Source organism: Schistocerca americana, chromosome 2, assembly GCF_021461395.2.
Source record: "Schistocerca americana isolate TAMUIC-IGC-003095 chromosome 2, iqSchAmer2.1, whole genome shotgun sequence".
In the NCBI taxonomy this organism is placed as follows: domain Eukaryota; kingdom Metazoa; phylum Arthropoda; class Insecta; order Orthoptera; family Acrididae; genus Schistocerca; species Schistocerca americana.
Genome location: NC_060120.1, coordinates 543,068,339 through 543,082,611, shown reverse-complemented (window position 1 = coordinate 543,082,611; position 14,273 = coordinate 543,068,339).

Genomic DNA, 14,273 nt, shown 5'->3' with positions numbered 1-14,273 from the left:
AGATAAGAGATATGGTTAGCCCCAGGTGTTCCTAAATTTCCCTGGATCCTAAATTGATCTTTCCCATGGTCAGCTCCTACGTTTTTCCATTCTTCGGTAAATAATTCGTGTTATTATTTTGGGACCATGACTTATTAAGCTATTAGTTAAGTAATATTCACACCAGCCTGTCCCTACATTCTTTGGAATGAGAATTAATATATTATGTTTTGAAGTATGAGGGTATTTCACCTGCTTGATATATCTTGCACTTCAAGTGGTATAGTTTTTTCATGGTAGGCTCTCCAAAGTATCTCAGTAATTTTGAAGGAACATCGTCTGCCCCATGGGCTTTGATCCTTCGCAGCTCTGTCAGTTCGTTCTCGCAGTATTATATCTCGTATTTCATATTCATTTTCCTCTTCTCTTTCGATAGCATTCTCTTCAAGTTCATTTCGCATGTATAGCCCCTGTTATACACTCCTTCCACCTTTCAGCTTTCCCTTCTTTGCTTAGTACTAGCTTGCCAACTGAGCTCTTGATACCATACAGCTGTTTCTCTTTTCCTCGAAAGGTACCAATATTTCTCCTAATTATGCAAAGTCCAGTCATACTAATGTGATCACCGCCTACGTTCGACGTCAAAATGCAATAACTACTCACAGACACCAAGTGGTACGCAGAATCGGAGCGATTTATTTGACGTCCAAAACGGCATGATCATTGGTCTTTGGGGCCAAGGGTGGAAGCATTTCCGAAACAGCTAACTTTGTAACATGTTCGCGTATCACCATGGTTAAAGCATACCGTGCAACTAAAACTGGCACTATTTAAAACCGGCGCCGAGGCAACTGTGGTGCGACACGGACCATAGATGATAGGAGTGAGCAACGTCTGTGGTTATGTGTAGGAGCGAATAGATGCCCAATTGTGGAGCAACTGACCGCCCAGATGAACTAAGGGGCTATTAACAGTGTCTCTTCAACGACAGTAAGCGACCGTTGGTGCGTATAGCCCTCCATCGGAGAGATGGTCGTTGGCGTGTACGTCGTGAAACGTCTGAATGCAGACAATGCACCTATCCTTGGGCACCATGTCCACCCTATATGCAGTTTGTTTTCCTCGGCACGATAGCATCTACCGGTAGGACACTGCAACGTGTCACACAGCTCGCATTGTAGTGAGTGGTTCGAAGAACACCAGGATGAGTTTACCGTACTCCCCTGGCCACCAAACTCCCAGCGTTTAAGCCCAATCGAGAAACTGTGGGACCAACCGAGAAACGTATCGCGGCTGTCTCGGCACTGGAGTTTGCTTGGTCCACATCCCTGTTGATACTTTCCATAATCTCATTGACTCTCTTCCCGCACATCCCGCAACGGCCCGCGGTGTGAAAGGTGATTTTTCAGGCTTTGGACAGGTGGTCACATCACTGTGACTGGACAATATAAATGTTTCTATAGGTTTGCATTTGTCCTCTAACCATTCCTGCTTACAGATTTGCACATTCTGCTAACATTATTTGTTATTCGTCTGTATTTCTTTCTGGTTGTTTCATTTGCTACATTTTTATATTTCCCCCTTTCTTTAATTAAATTCAACATCTCTTCTTTCGTCGAAGAAATTTTACTAGACGTTCTATTTTTAGTTATTTGATCTTATGCGTTCACTGTTTCAAATTTCAGAGCTATTCGTTCCTTTTGTACTATAATCCCTTGTCCTGTTTCAGTCAAATATTGACTAATGCTCTCTCTGAACTCCCAGTAATCTTTCGTTCTTATCCTTTTCCAGGTCCCATCTCCTTCCCGTTTGCAGTTTCTTAAGTTTTAAGGTTCACTACATAACCAATAATCTGCCCCTGGAAACGTCTTACAGTTTAAAATCCAGTTTCGAAATCTCTGTTTTACCATTCCATAAACAATCAGAAAACGTCCAGTATTTCCAGGTCTCTTCCGTGTGTACAGCCTTCTTACACGATTCTTAAATCAAGTGTTAGTAATAATAAGATTATGCTCAGTGCAAAACTCTATCGAGAGCGTTCCTCTTTCATTCCTATTCCGCAGTCCATTTCTCCTACTATTTTTCCTTCTCTTCCTTTTCCTTTTCCTACTGTCAAAGTCCACTCCCCCCATCAAAATTACATTTTCCTCTTTCATTACATCAAGTATTCTTTCAATTTCTTCATCATCTGCGGAGCTAGTTAGCATTTTCGTACACGTTTGCGCTATTGTCGTGGGTGTTCGCTTCGTGTCTGTCTTGGCTACGGTAATACGTTTGCTATGCTGTTCATAGTAGCTTATTCCAACTCCTGTTTTCTTAGTGATCATTAGACCTATAGATTCGTTAATGATGTGCCTCACACAGTCACGTCGATTAAACATCTAGGCATAATGTCCAAAGTGATATGAAACGGAACGCGCACGTAAGGATGGCAGTAGAGAAGGCCAATGGTCGACTTCGATTTATTGGGAGGATTTTAGGAAACTGTAAATCATCTATAAGGAAGACCACGTATAGAACACTTGCGTGACACATTGTTCAGTGTTATTCGAGTGTTAGGGTTCCCAAAAGGATCAGATTAAAGGAAGACATCGAATCAATTTAGAGGCGTGCTGCTATAATTGTTAGTGGTAGGTTCAATCAGCCACCGAGTTTTACAGAGATGGCTCGTGAAGTCAAATGAAAATCCCTGGAGGGAAGATGACGTTGTTTTCGCGAAAAACTTGAGAAAATTGGAGAACCGGTATAACGGTTGACTGCAAAATGATTCCACTGCCGTCAACGTACGTTTCGTGCAAAGACGAGATAGAGAAATTAGGGCTTGTACGGAGGTATATAAACAGTCATTTTTCCCCTCACTCCATTTGCGAGTGAAACACGAAAGGAACAGGAAAGGTAGCTTGCGGAGTATGTATGTTGATGTAAAGCACTCCTTTTTGATTTTGTATTTATAATCCTGTACTGACCTGTCTTGTTCCTCCTGCCACCGAAATTCACTAATTCCTAGTATATCTAACAACGATCTATGCATTTTCCTTTTTTTTTAATTTTTTAACCTGCCTACCCAACTAAGGGATCTAACGTTCCACGCTCCGACACAAAACACCAGTTTCGTTTCTCCTGATGACGACATCCTTCTGTGTAGTCCTCGGCCAGAGATCCGAATAGGGGACTATTTTACCGCCGGAATATTTTATCCGAGAGGATGCCATCATCGTTTAACCATACAGCAGAGCTGCATACTCTCGGGAAAAAATTATGGCTGTAGTTTCCCTTTGCTTTCATTCGTTTGCACTACCAGCACAACAATGCCGTTTTGGTTGATGTTACAAGGCCAGATCAGTCAATTATCCAAACAGCTGCTCGTGCAACTACTGAAATGGTTGCTGCCCCTGTTTGGAAACCAAATGTTTGTCTGGCCTCTCAACAGACATCACTCCGCTGTGGTTGCACATATGGAGCAGCTATCTACACTGACGTGACAAAAGTTATGGGGTACCTCCTAATATCGTATCGGGCCTTATTTTGCTCGGCGTAGTGCAGCAACTCGACGTGGCACGGAATCAACAAGTCACTGAAAGTGCCCTGCACAAATATTGACCCATGCTGCCTTTACAGCCGTCCCAAATTGTGAAAATGCTGCCGGTGCAGGATTTTGTGCACGAAATAAGCTCTCGGTTATGCCCCATAAACGTTCGATGGGATTCATGTAGGGCGATCTGAGTGGCCGAATTACTTGCTCGCATTGTGTAGAATGTTCTTCAAACGATTTGCGAATAACTGCGGCGCTCTTGCATCCATAAAATTTCCATCGTTGTTTGGAAACATGAAGTCCATCAATGGCTGCAATTGTTCTCCAATCAGCCGAAAATAACCATTTCCCGTGAATGATTGTTTCAATTGGACCAGAGCACCCAGTCCATTCCATGTAAACGCAGCCCACACCATTATAAAGCCACCATCAGCGTGCACAGTGCCTTGTTGACAACTTGGGTCCATGGCTTCGTGGGGTCTGCGCCACACACGAACCCTACCGTCAGCTCTGACCAACTGAAATCGGGACTCATCTGACCAGGCCACGGTATTCTAGTCGTCTAGGGTCCAATCGACGTAGTTACGGACCAAGGAGAGGCGCAGCGGACGATGTTGTGCTGAAACCATTTCAGATGAATCACCTCAGTAAAAATGACAGCTCCGCCAGTGAACTGCAATTTATACCTTGAGTACGCGATACTGCCACCATCTGCATATGTACATATCGCTATCCCATAACTTCTGTCGCCTCCACGTATATCACTGAGGCACTCAGACCACCTCATCTCGGCAAGGTCCATGGTTAATGGGGATGACTGTGTAGGTGCTCTAAAATGTTGACAGTTTGCTTATCCAAGCATGTACAGCACTTTATGTTAATTTAGTATTTTTTGTATCAAGCCTTCACGGGGCTGCATTTTTAATGGCCAGCGGTGTAGCACTGTACTCTATTTCTTGAGCTGTCGGATGTGATTACAAGTGAGTATCGTTAGTTTCAAAGAGTACAGACTTCCTTTAATATCTCAGTAGATAAACTAAGCTACAAGTGCTACACACAATGCCGGCCGGAGTGGCCGTGCGGTTCTAGGCGCTACAGTCTGGAACTGCGCCACCGCTATGGTCGCAGGTTCGAATCCTGCCTCGGGCATGGATGTGTGTGACGTCCTTAGGTTCGTTAGGTTTAAGTAGTTACAAGTTGTAGGGGACTGATGACAAAAAAAAAAAAAAAAAAAAAAAAAATCCTGCCATCCAGATTTCGGTTTTCCGTATTTCTGTAAATCGCTCCAAGTAAATGCCGGGATGGTTCCTTTGAAGGGACACGGCCGATTTCCTTCGCCGTCCTTGAAACAATCCGAGCGTGCTCCGTCTCTAACGACGTCGTTGTCGGCGGGATGTTGACCCCTAATCTATCTTCCTTGTTTTAGAGAGAAGGCGCTATCTGTGCAGACCAACTCAACTGATCGCTGCTGTATCTTGGGTGTCCAGTGAGTAGGATCCTCTTGAGGTCCTGCAGGCACCTGAACTTTCCATTTGTCACAATATCGAGGGGAGCGTGGTGAATGCACGTTAATCGACACGGTAAAAACATCCACCGCCAATGTGTTGACTGCAGGCGTCGCCGTCATCTATCACTGATTGTAATAACAAACCAGTTGACGGGTCATTATCCAGTTAATCAGTCGTCAGGTCAGTTCTGGACACCATTAAATTGTGAGTGGCTATACGATATGGAACCACTGCCTCATTACCTATGTATCATGTATTCCTATCTATCTTCTACATCCATACATACACTGAGGTGACAAAAGTCATGGGATAGCGATATGCACATGTACAGATGGCGGTAGTATGCCATACATATGGCATGAAAGGGCAGTGCGTTGAAGGAGTTGTCATTTGTACTCTGGTGATTTATGTGAAAAGTTTCCGACATGATTCTGGTCGCATGACTGGAGTTAATAGAATCTGAATGCAGAAATGTAGTTGGAGGTAGACGCATGGGACAATTCATTTAGGCCGTCGTTACAGATTTCAGTATTCCGAGATCCACAACGTCAAGACTGTGCCGAGAATACCAAGTTTCAGGCATCACCTCTCAGCACGGACAACGCAGTGGCCAACAGCCTTCACTTAATCACCGAGAGCAGCGGCGAAATTTGGCATTAATCGGCTATGGCAGCAGACGAAGAGAACGATGCGAGTGCCTTTGCTAACAGCACAACATCGCCTGCAGCGCCTCTCCTGGGCCCGTGACCATATCGTTTGGACCCTAGATGACTGGAAAACCGTAGTATGGTCAGATGAGTCGAGATTTCAGTTGATAAGAGCTGACAGTGGTAAGAGCTGAGGGTGAGATTAGAGTGTGGCGCAGATCAAAATGGTTCAAATGGCTCTGAGCACTATGGGACTTAACATCTATGGTCATCAGTCCCCTAGAACTTAGAACTGCTTAAACCTAACTAACCTAAGGACATCACACACATCCATGCCCGAGGCAGGATTCGAACCTGCGACCGTAGCAGTCGCGCGGTTCCGGACTGAGCGCCTAGAACCGCTAGACCGGCGCAGATCCAACGAAGCCATGTACCCCTGTTGTCAACAAGGCAATGTGTAACCTGGTTGTGGCTCAATAATGGTGTGGGCTATGTTTACATGGAAATGGACTGCGTCCTCTGGTTCTATTGGAGAGATCATTGACTGAAATGGTTATATTCAGATACCTGAAGACCGTTTGCAGCCATTCGTGGACTTCATGTTAGGTAACAACGGTGGAATTTTTTGTGGATGACAATGCGCGCTGTCTCGGGGCCACAATCGTTCGCTATTGGTTTTGGAGAACACCCTGGACAATTCAAGCTAATGATTTGGCCACCAAGATCGCCCGATATGAATCCCTTTGAACATTTGTGGCACCTAATCGAGAGGTCAGTTCGTGCACAAAATCCTGCACTGGCAACACATCCACAGTTATGGGCGACTTAGAGAGAACAAGGCTCAGTATGTCTGCACGGGACTTCCGATTTGTTGAGTCCATGCTACGTTGAGCTGCTGCACTATGCCGGGGAGAAGAAGATTCGACACGATATTAGGAGCTATCTCTTGACTCTTGTACCTCATTTTATTACAAAAATGTATGTATGTATTGTTTTTAAATGAACACACCGCCATTTGACGGTATTGTTGTTTATTTCATTACGACCCTGGTTTCGGATTTTATGCCATTTTCGAGCAATTGAGTTTTTGTCATTAACATATATTACAGGACACCAAGCTCAAAATTGGCCATAAATTAAGAAAAATATTGGCTCCCTGCGAAATGCCAGATGTAAAATACCTAATATAAGTTATAGCCAATTTTGAGCTTGATATCCTCCAATATATGTTAATGACATACATTCAGTCAAATGTAAAACATTCTCGGTTTTCTTGCCGCGTCAATTCGGGATAAAATCTCAAGCTTTCGACGATATCTTCCATCGTCATCGTGCCGTCGCAAAAGACTTCGTTCTCATAAATTCAGTCACTCGAAAATGGCCTAAAAGACCGAAACCTGGGTCGTAATTAAATAAACAACAATACAGTCAAACGGTGGTGTGTTCATTTACAGATTATTGTATGACTGTCACTCAGAAACATCAAAAACTGTATATATGTATGTTTGTATGTATATTCCACATTTCCCACTAAACCATTGGAGTGATTTCAACCAAACGTGATAGGTATTCGCTGTGTGCGTAAGAACCACTTGCCCATCGAATGTGAGGACGTGAGGGTGAAAAAGACGCGTAAGAACCCAGACTTAAGCCATTCAGGCTTTGAGAATCAGAGCCCTTAACAACTTGCAACAAACTTTAAATTATACTTAATTTCAGACCTTCAATTTTCACTGTTCATGCAGTAAAACTGCAGCATTACGCATGATGTTTAGATATATTACTTCATTACTACTAACTTTATTAGTGATATACTTAGCAAGCCATTAGTCACATATACCACTGAATGCACCGGCTAAATTATATCATTATACGACAAGTAGTTCAGGAGATATGCCGTAATAAACACAGAGACGCAAGAAAAATTACCGCATAATGCACGGCGTTTAATTTTTTCTTTGCTGCTAATTCTACTCGTAACACATTCAGCAAACAGTATCAACATATGCCGCTGAATGTACCTACAAAATTATGTCATTGTACGACACATGGTTCAGGAGATATGAAGTCATAAACACTGAGCTGCGTGAAAATGAAACTGCAGGGTGAGTTTTGCTAGAAATACCAGTAAAATATCGTACAAAAATGTGTGAAATATGGTAAATATATGTGACATGTGACTATACAGCAAAGCCGCCGTTAATAAATTCCTCCTAAACCCCTGGATCGATTTTACTCAAACTTGGTACACATATTACTTATTATCTGGAAAAAATAGTGTGGAGGCAAGAACAAACAGTCTCCTGTTGGTGCGAAGGCGAAGACGTCGAGTGAGAACGCGGTGAGAAAGAAATGGGCCGACAGAGAGAGTGAGGAGGATATAAACACAGGTAGGGTGGAGGAGGAGATTGACAGGGTGGGGATGAGAGGGGGGGGGGGGAAGGACAGAGAAAGGGGATATGGACGGGGAGCGAGAGGAGGAGGGGGAAATGGACTCAGAGGGACAGGAGGAAATGGATTGAGAGAGGGGGAAGAGGAGACAGACAGAAGAGGAAGGAGCAAGTGGACAGATGGGGGCATCATTGGCCTGTGAGTATTGGGAATGTTGTGGTAAATTCCATCAACTTCCCATGCAAGTTTTTCGACATCAGAGAACAACCATCACGCAGGATCATCCCTGGTGTATGATTTGAATTTTTTATGGCTGGATTCATACAAGTGTACAATCTAATACACTGCCGCATACAGTACACTCCATTCCAAGAACATAGTATGAATGGCAGTGGGATCGCCTTCGCAATGCGTTACAACAGTTAGGAGGCATTGAAAATCTGCGCATATGCCTGTGACAAAGGGACAGCTCATGTGTCAAGTCTAGTGACCAAGCTGTCCATGGACCACCACGTCCAGTCTATTGTTGTCCAAAGTGTGTGTCAACGTGGTTCAAAAATCGAGTGCAAAGACTCCTGGAGCCCTGTCTTGTTGAGACTACTTGGGTTCAAAATTCCCACCAGCACATCTTCTAGGCGGTATGGGAAGACATGTTGAAGACACGGTTTGCACACTACTCCTTTCAGTTTTTTGGGAAGTATATAAGGTCTAATCGTGTACCAATTGACAATACAACCCTTTAATGCCCCCTTCCATTAAAAAGCGTTTATACAGTTTCAGACTCTTAAAATGTGAAAGCATTATGTTCCTTATCCCAGTGACTTCACTTTATTAAACTGATAATGAACTTTTAAATGATTATTTGTGTGACAAGTTTTACTTCGGAGCACTGACGTTCCCGAGTCTCTCCTGGAAGAATAACTCTGTCAGAAAAGCATAAAATCTAGTCTGGGTTATATTTAAGATGATGGTAAGCCCAGCTTGAGTGTGTCATTCTTTCCTTGAAGTAATTTCGTACGTGGGTGATTAAACGAAATAACAGACCTTCAATTCTCTCTTCCGATTTATTACTTATTATTTCCAATTTGTTGTTTTTGGCACAAACTGTTAACATAAACCCTTACAATTGATTGCACCACATTATTTCGATCTGTTCGTACTGTGTGAGAATCAAACCTGTTCGACAATTTTCCTAGTCAGCTGTAACTCATATCTTATACTCTCATTATTCTGTGCAAAACTGCTCATTGTCTGTATATTTCTACAGCGCTCCCATATTATTCGCTTTCTCTCCCATGTTCGCCACTCTTGACGTTCCAAAACGCTCTTTGTTATGTTACGACGCATCCAACGCCGCTGCGCCGTCTCTTCCGCTGCGATTTATCTCCCGTACGTCGCACCTTCAGCTGTCTGTCGACCGAACCACGTAGCTTCATAATTCAGAAATTAATAAAATATGACATGACATCGAGGTTTCCAAAGATAGTCGCCTTGTAACCCCATAAATTCAAAGTGAAATTTTGTTGATAGGGAAGTGCATGAGGTTTTTCGTCATTTCGTACATGGCTAGTCCTACTGTTGAAAATGGCTTCCATTGTAGACGTGACCTCGTCTGTAAAAAAGAATGGATGCAGGACGATTGTGCCTTACTGCACATTGCTGTAGAAACCAGTTTGCGAACTCCACTTAACAGGAGAAGTTCTGTGACTGCAAAGATTGTATCTTCTGTGCATGCATGTTCGAAGGAACATTGCATCGGACGTAAGAACAACATAAGCACTGCAGTACCATAATTATCCTCCGACACTGCGCAAGCGACTTTCAATTAAAATGTCTCCCCTGTATAGGAACATACATAATCAAAGTACGAGTGCAAGTTGTAGATACATAGTCGACGGTCATATGGAAGTTTGCATCTGGCCGTGAGTCGTGCTCGGATAGCCTAATGGTAAGGTGATCACTCGCCATAAGCGAGAAATCCGAGTTCAAATCCCGGTCCGACACAGACTTGCATTACTGTCATCCCATTATACTGCTGATGGCTGACAGTATTCGCAACTGCTTGGCTGTAGTCCATCGATGTTTGGAAGCATGAATGGCTGCAAATGACCTCCAGATAGCCGGACGTAGCTATTTCCAGTCAACGAACGGTTCAGTTGGACCAGAGTACCCAGTCCATTCCCATTATAGAATCAACATCAGCTTGCACAATGCCTTGTCGACAACCAGGGTCCATGGCTTCGTGGAGTGTGCGCCACACACGAACCTTACCATCAGCTCTTACCAACAGAAATCGCGACTCATTTGACCAGGCCACGGTATTCCACTCGTCTAGGGTCAACCGATACGGTAACGGGCCCAGGAGAGACGCTGCAGACGATGTTGTGCTATTAACAAAAGCACTCGAGTTGGTCCTCTGCTGCCATAGCCCATTAACGCCAAGTTTAGCCGCACTGCGCTAACGGATACGTTCGTCGTACATCCCACATAGGTCTCCGCGGTTATTTCACGCAGTGTTACTTGTCTCATAGTACTGACAACTCTACACAGACGCCGCTGCTCGCAGTCGTTATGTGAAGTTCTTCGGCCACTGCGTTCAAGTGATGAGATGTAACACCTGAAATTTGGTGTTCTCGACACGTTCTTGACACTGTGGATCGCGGAATATTGAATTCCCTAACGATTTCCGAAACGTAAAATCCCATGCGTCTAGCTACAACTACGGTTCCGCGTTCAGAGACTGTTAATTCGCGTCGCGTGGCCGTAATTACGCCGTAAATATTTTCTCATGAATCAACTGAGTACAAATGACAGCTCCGCCAGTGAAGTGCTCGTTTACATCTCCTCCTCTCCTCTCGCCGTCTGTCATCTCCTCTCTCCTGCTCTTCCCTTTCTGTACATTTTCCCAACGCCCTATCTCCGCTTATTTCCTCCTACCCAATATCTGTGGCCACCTCCTTCCCTCTCTCTCTTTGCCTATCTCCTCCACCATCTCTTCCTCTCTATTCTCTCTCCACATTATCATCCCCACCTCAATAGCAGGTTGCTGGTTCTCACCCCCACAGTGTTTCTGTCCAGAAATAAGCAATATGTATACAAAGGTTGGCTGAAATAGGTCCAGAAGTTTAGGAAGAGCTTTTTATCATGGCTTTGCTTGAGTATGCACATTTCACATATATTTAAGATATCTCACACATATTTGTATACGTATTTCATCTGCATTTCTAGTGAACCTCGTCCTGCAGTTTCGTTTTCGCACTACTCAATGTTTGTGCCGTAAAATGATATAATTGTGCAAGTACATCCAGTGATATATGTGGATTCTGTCTGCGAAATGCGTTCGAATAGATATAACAGCAAAGATGTAATGAATTAAAAAGTCATATCTCATTGGCAGTTACAGTGCAAGACCAGCGAAAATTTACTAAGCTTAAAACCTTTTTTCCTTTCATCAGTGCGCTGGGGTGGGATGGGGGGGCGGGGGGGGGGGGGTTGTCCAGCTAGAATAAAGTGTCAGCGAGAGTAACTCTCGTAAAGGTTTGAAGGTTGCAAGTAAATGCTCTGATTCTCGAACACTCCTTCTCCTTCCGACCTTTCTGTACATAAACTGAAGTCCTCTGCCACGGGTCTGTCACGTTCGGGCGAGTCACAGGAACTATTACAGGGATTTTGATACAGCTTTCAATAATAGATAGACTGTTTTATGAGAAAGGTTTCTGGACGTGATTTATAAATATTTCGTGCAATCTGGCTTGACCGTAATGAATTAAAGCCACATACCAGTGTGTAAATGATGCCATTGCGATCTAGTGGTGTGTGGCGGAACTCTTTGCGAATGTGGTAGGTCGTGCGGTCTAAGGATGCAGTCGGGAGTCAGGGGCAGCTGAGTGGCAGAGGGTGCTTCGTACAGATGTTGCATGGCAGAGGTTGCTGTATGCCAATGATACGTAGCAGAGGGTGCTTCGTACTAATGTTGCGTGGCAGAGGGTGCATCCTACTGACGTTGTGTTGCAGAGGGTGCTTTGTAGTGTCAGAAAACTTGGGGAAAGACCTCACAGAAAATGCAGCTGGCGCTGGACTGGTGATGGAGTCGGGCCGCTGGCAAGTGGCCGTAGTTTCTGCCGAACTCTGCTACGGTTGGGCAGATCATGCTGCAGTCAGGGGGCCAAAAGTGCCCATCGTTTGCGCCGAAATAACACTGCCGTCGGGCGGACTGGGATTTGCGGTAGCTCGCAGCTCCCATTATTGCCACGAGTTGTCACTCAAAATGCCAATTAAATATGGAGCAGGCAATGTTCGTACCTTCTGATATCTTTCTTTGTGTGTGCTGCTTAAATTGTTTAACTTACATGACAGTGATGATATTGAGTTATGTAATATTGTTTATCTGAATTTTAATCGTAACACTATGCAGTGGCCTGTAAACAAAGTTAACACTATGCCATACACGTCGTCTGCCCGCTAGTTAATGTATGAAACGTCCTGGCTGATTAGAGCTGTGTGCGAGGCCAGGGCTGGAATTCGGAAACTTGCCTTATTGGCAGATGTAGAGCTGTGAGGGCAGATCACAAGTCGTGCCTGGATAGCTCAGTCGTTAACAGCATTGCCCGCGGAAGCTAAGGTTCTGGTTCGAAAAGTCGATGGTACGTTGCTATACAGCCGCTTTTTATGGTCTTTGAATTGTTTGCGAGAGGCAGCAAGGCGTGCGGTTGAAGCCGCGTCATGTGCAACATTGCGGACGGTAGTGCATATAGCCGGCCAGGGTGGCCGAGCGGTTCTAGGCGCTACAGTCTGGAACCGCGCGACCGCTACGGTCGCAGGTTCGAATCGTGTCTCGGGCATGGATGTGTGTGATGTCCTTAGGTTAGTTAGGTTTAAGTAGTTGTAAGTTCTAGGGGCCTGATGACCTCAGAAGTTAAGTCCCGTAGTGCTCAGAGTCATTTGGTAGTGCATATAGGACCTCTATAAATAGAGTAAAATAGATGAAAAATGGAAACTCTGCTTGCTCGTATAGTACTCTCTCAGTCTTCTTCATCTTACATCTTATACCTACATATACACTTCGCAAGCTATAATACGGTGTGTTGTGGAAGGTTATATGTGTACCATTATCACTTCCCCCTTTTCCTGTTCCAGTCGCGAATAGTTCGCGGGAAGAACGATTGTTGGAAGCCTCCGTTTGACCTTGAATCTCCCTCAGTTTACGCTCAGGGTCTTCTGACAAGAAATACGTAGGGGGGAATAATATATATGTTGACTCTTAGACGTACGTACGTTCTATGAATTTTAACAACAAACTTCACTGTGATATAGAACACATCTGTTGCAGTGTCTGCCACTAGAGTTGGCTGAGCATCTCCGTCACGCTTTCGTGCTTACTAGATGAACCTGTAACGAAAGTGCTGCTCTTCTCTGTTTCCTCTAGCAAACCTTTCTGGTACGTATCCCAGACTGACCCGCAGTATTCAATTATTGGCGAATTGATACTTGTCTAAGCTACTTCCTTTGCGGGACGGCTACAGGTCCAGAAGAGACGGGCTTGGTGCTCTATCGATAAAGCGCGTGCCTGCAAAACCGAGACGTCACGGAATCGAATGCGGATCTAACCTCGGAAATATTCAGTCCGCCTTTAATCTAGCTTTCACCTCACAACGATGTGGGTAGTCATCAGGAACAACACACTGTTCGGATTCCCCTTTCCCCGTTCGGATAACTGGTGTAGATTAGGGACACCACCAAAAAGTAGAAAACAGGTACAAGAAGTGAGGTTTCTAAGAAGAGTGGAAGGATGTACAACCGAAGATCATAAAAGAAATGACCACATAAGGAAAAATTTAGGAATGTACACCCTAAAAGAAAATAGCAGAAAATTAAGGGAACCTGTTGACCATATAGGTGGAGAAAGACCCACGGCATAGGCTCTCAGTCATAAATCCACTGTACAAAGAAATGAAGTATTGTAACAGGCAATTTGCCTTGTACATGAAGTTACGAAGAAGATTAGGGACATGGAAATCATCGAAGTGACGTCGAACTGAAGGACTTGCACCCTGCCTTTGAGCCACACGAACTTTATATTATTTCCAGAGGATTCTACCAACGAATCTTAGTCTGGCATTATCCTTACCTGCGATTAGTTTTATGTAGTTGGTCCATATTAAATCGCTCTGTACACATACTCCTAGATCCTTTATGGATCTGACTGCTTCCAGTGAT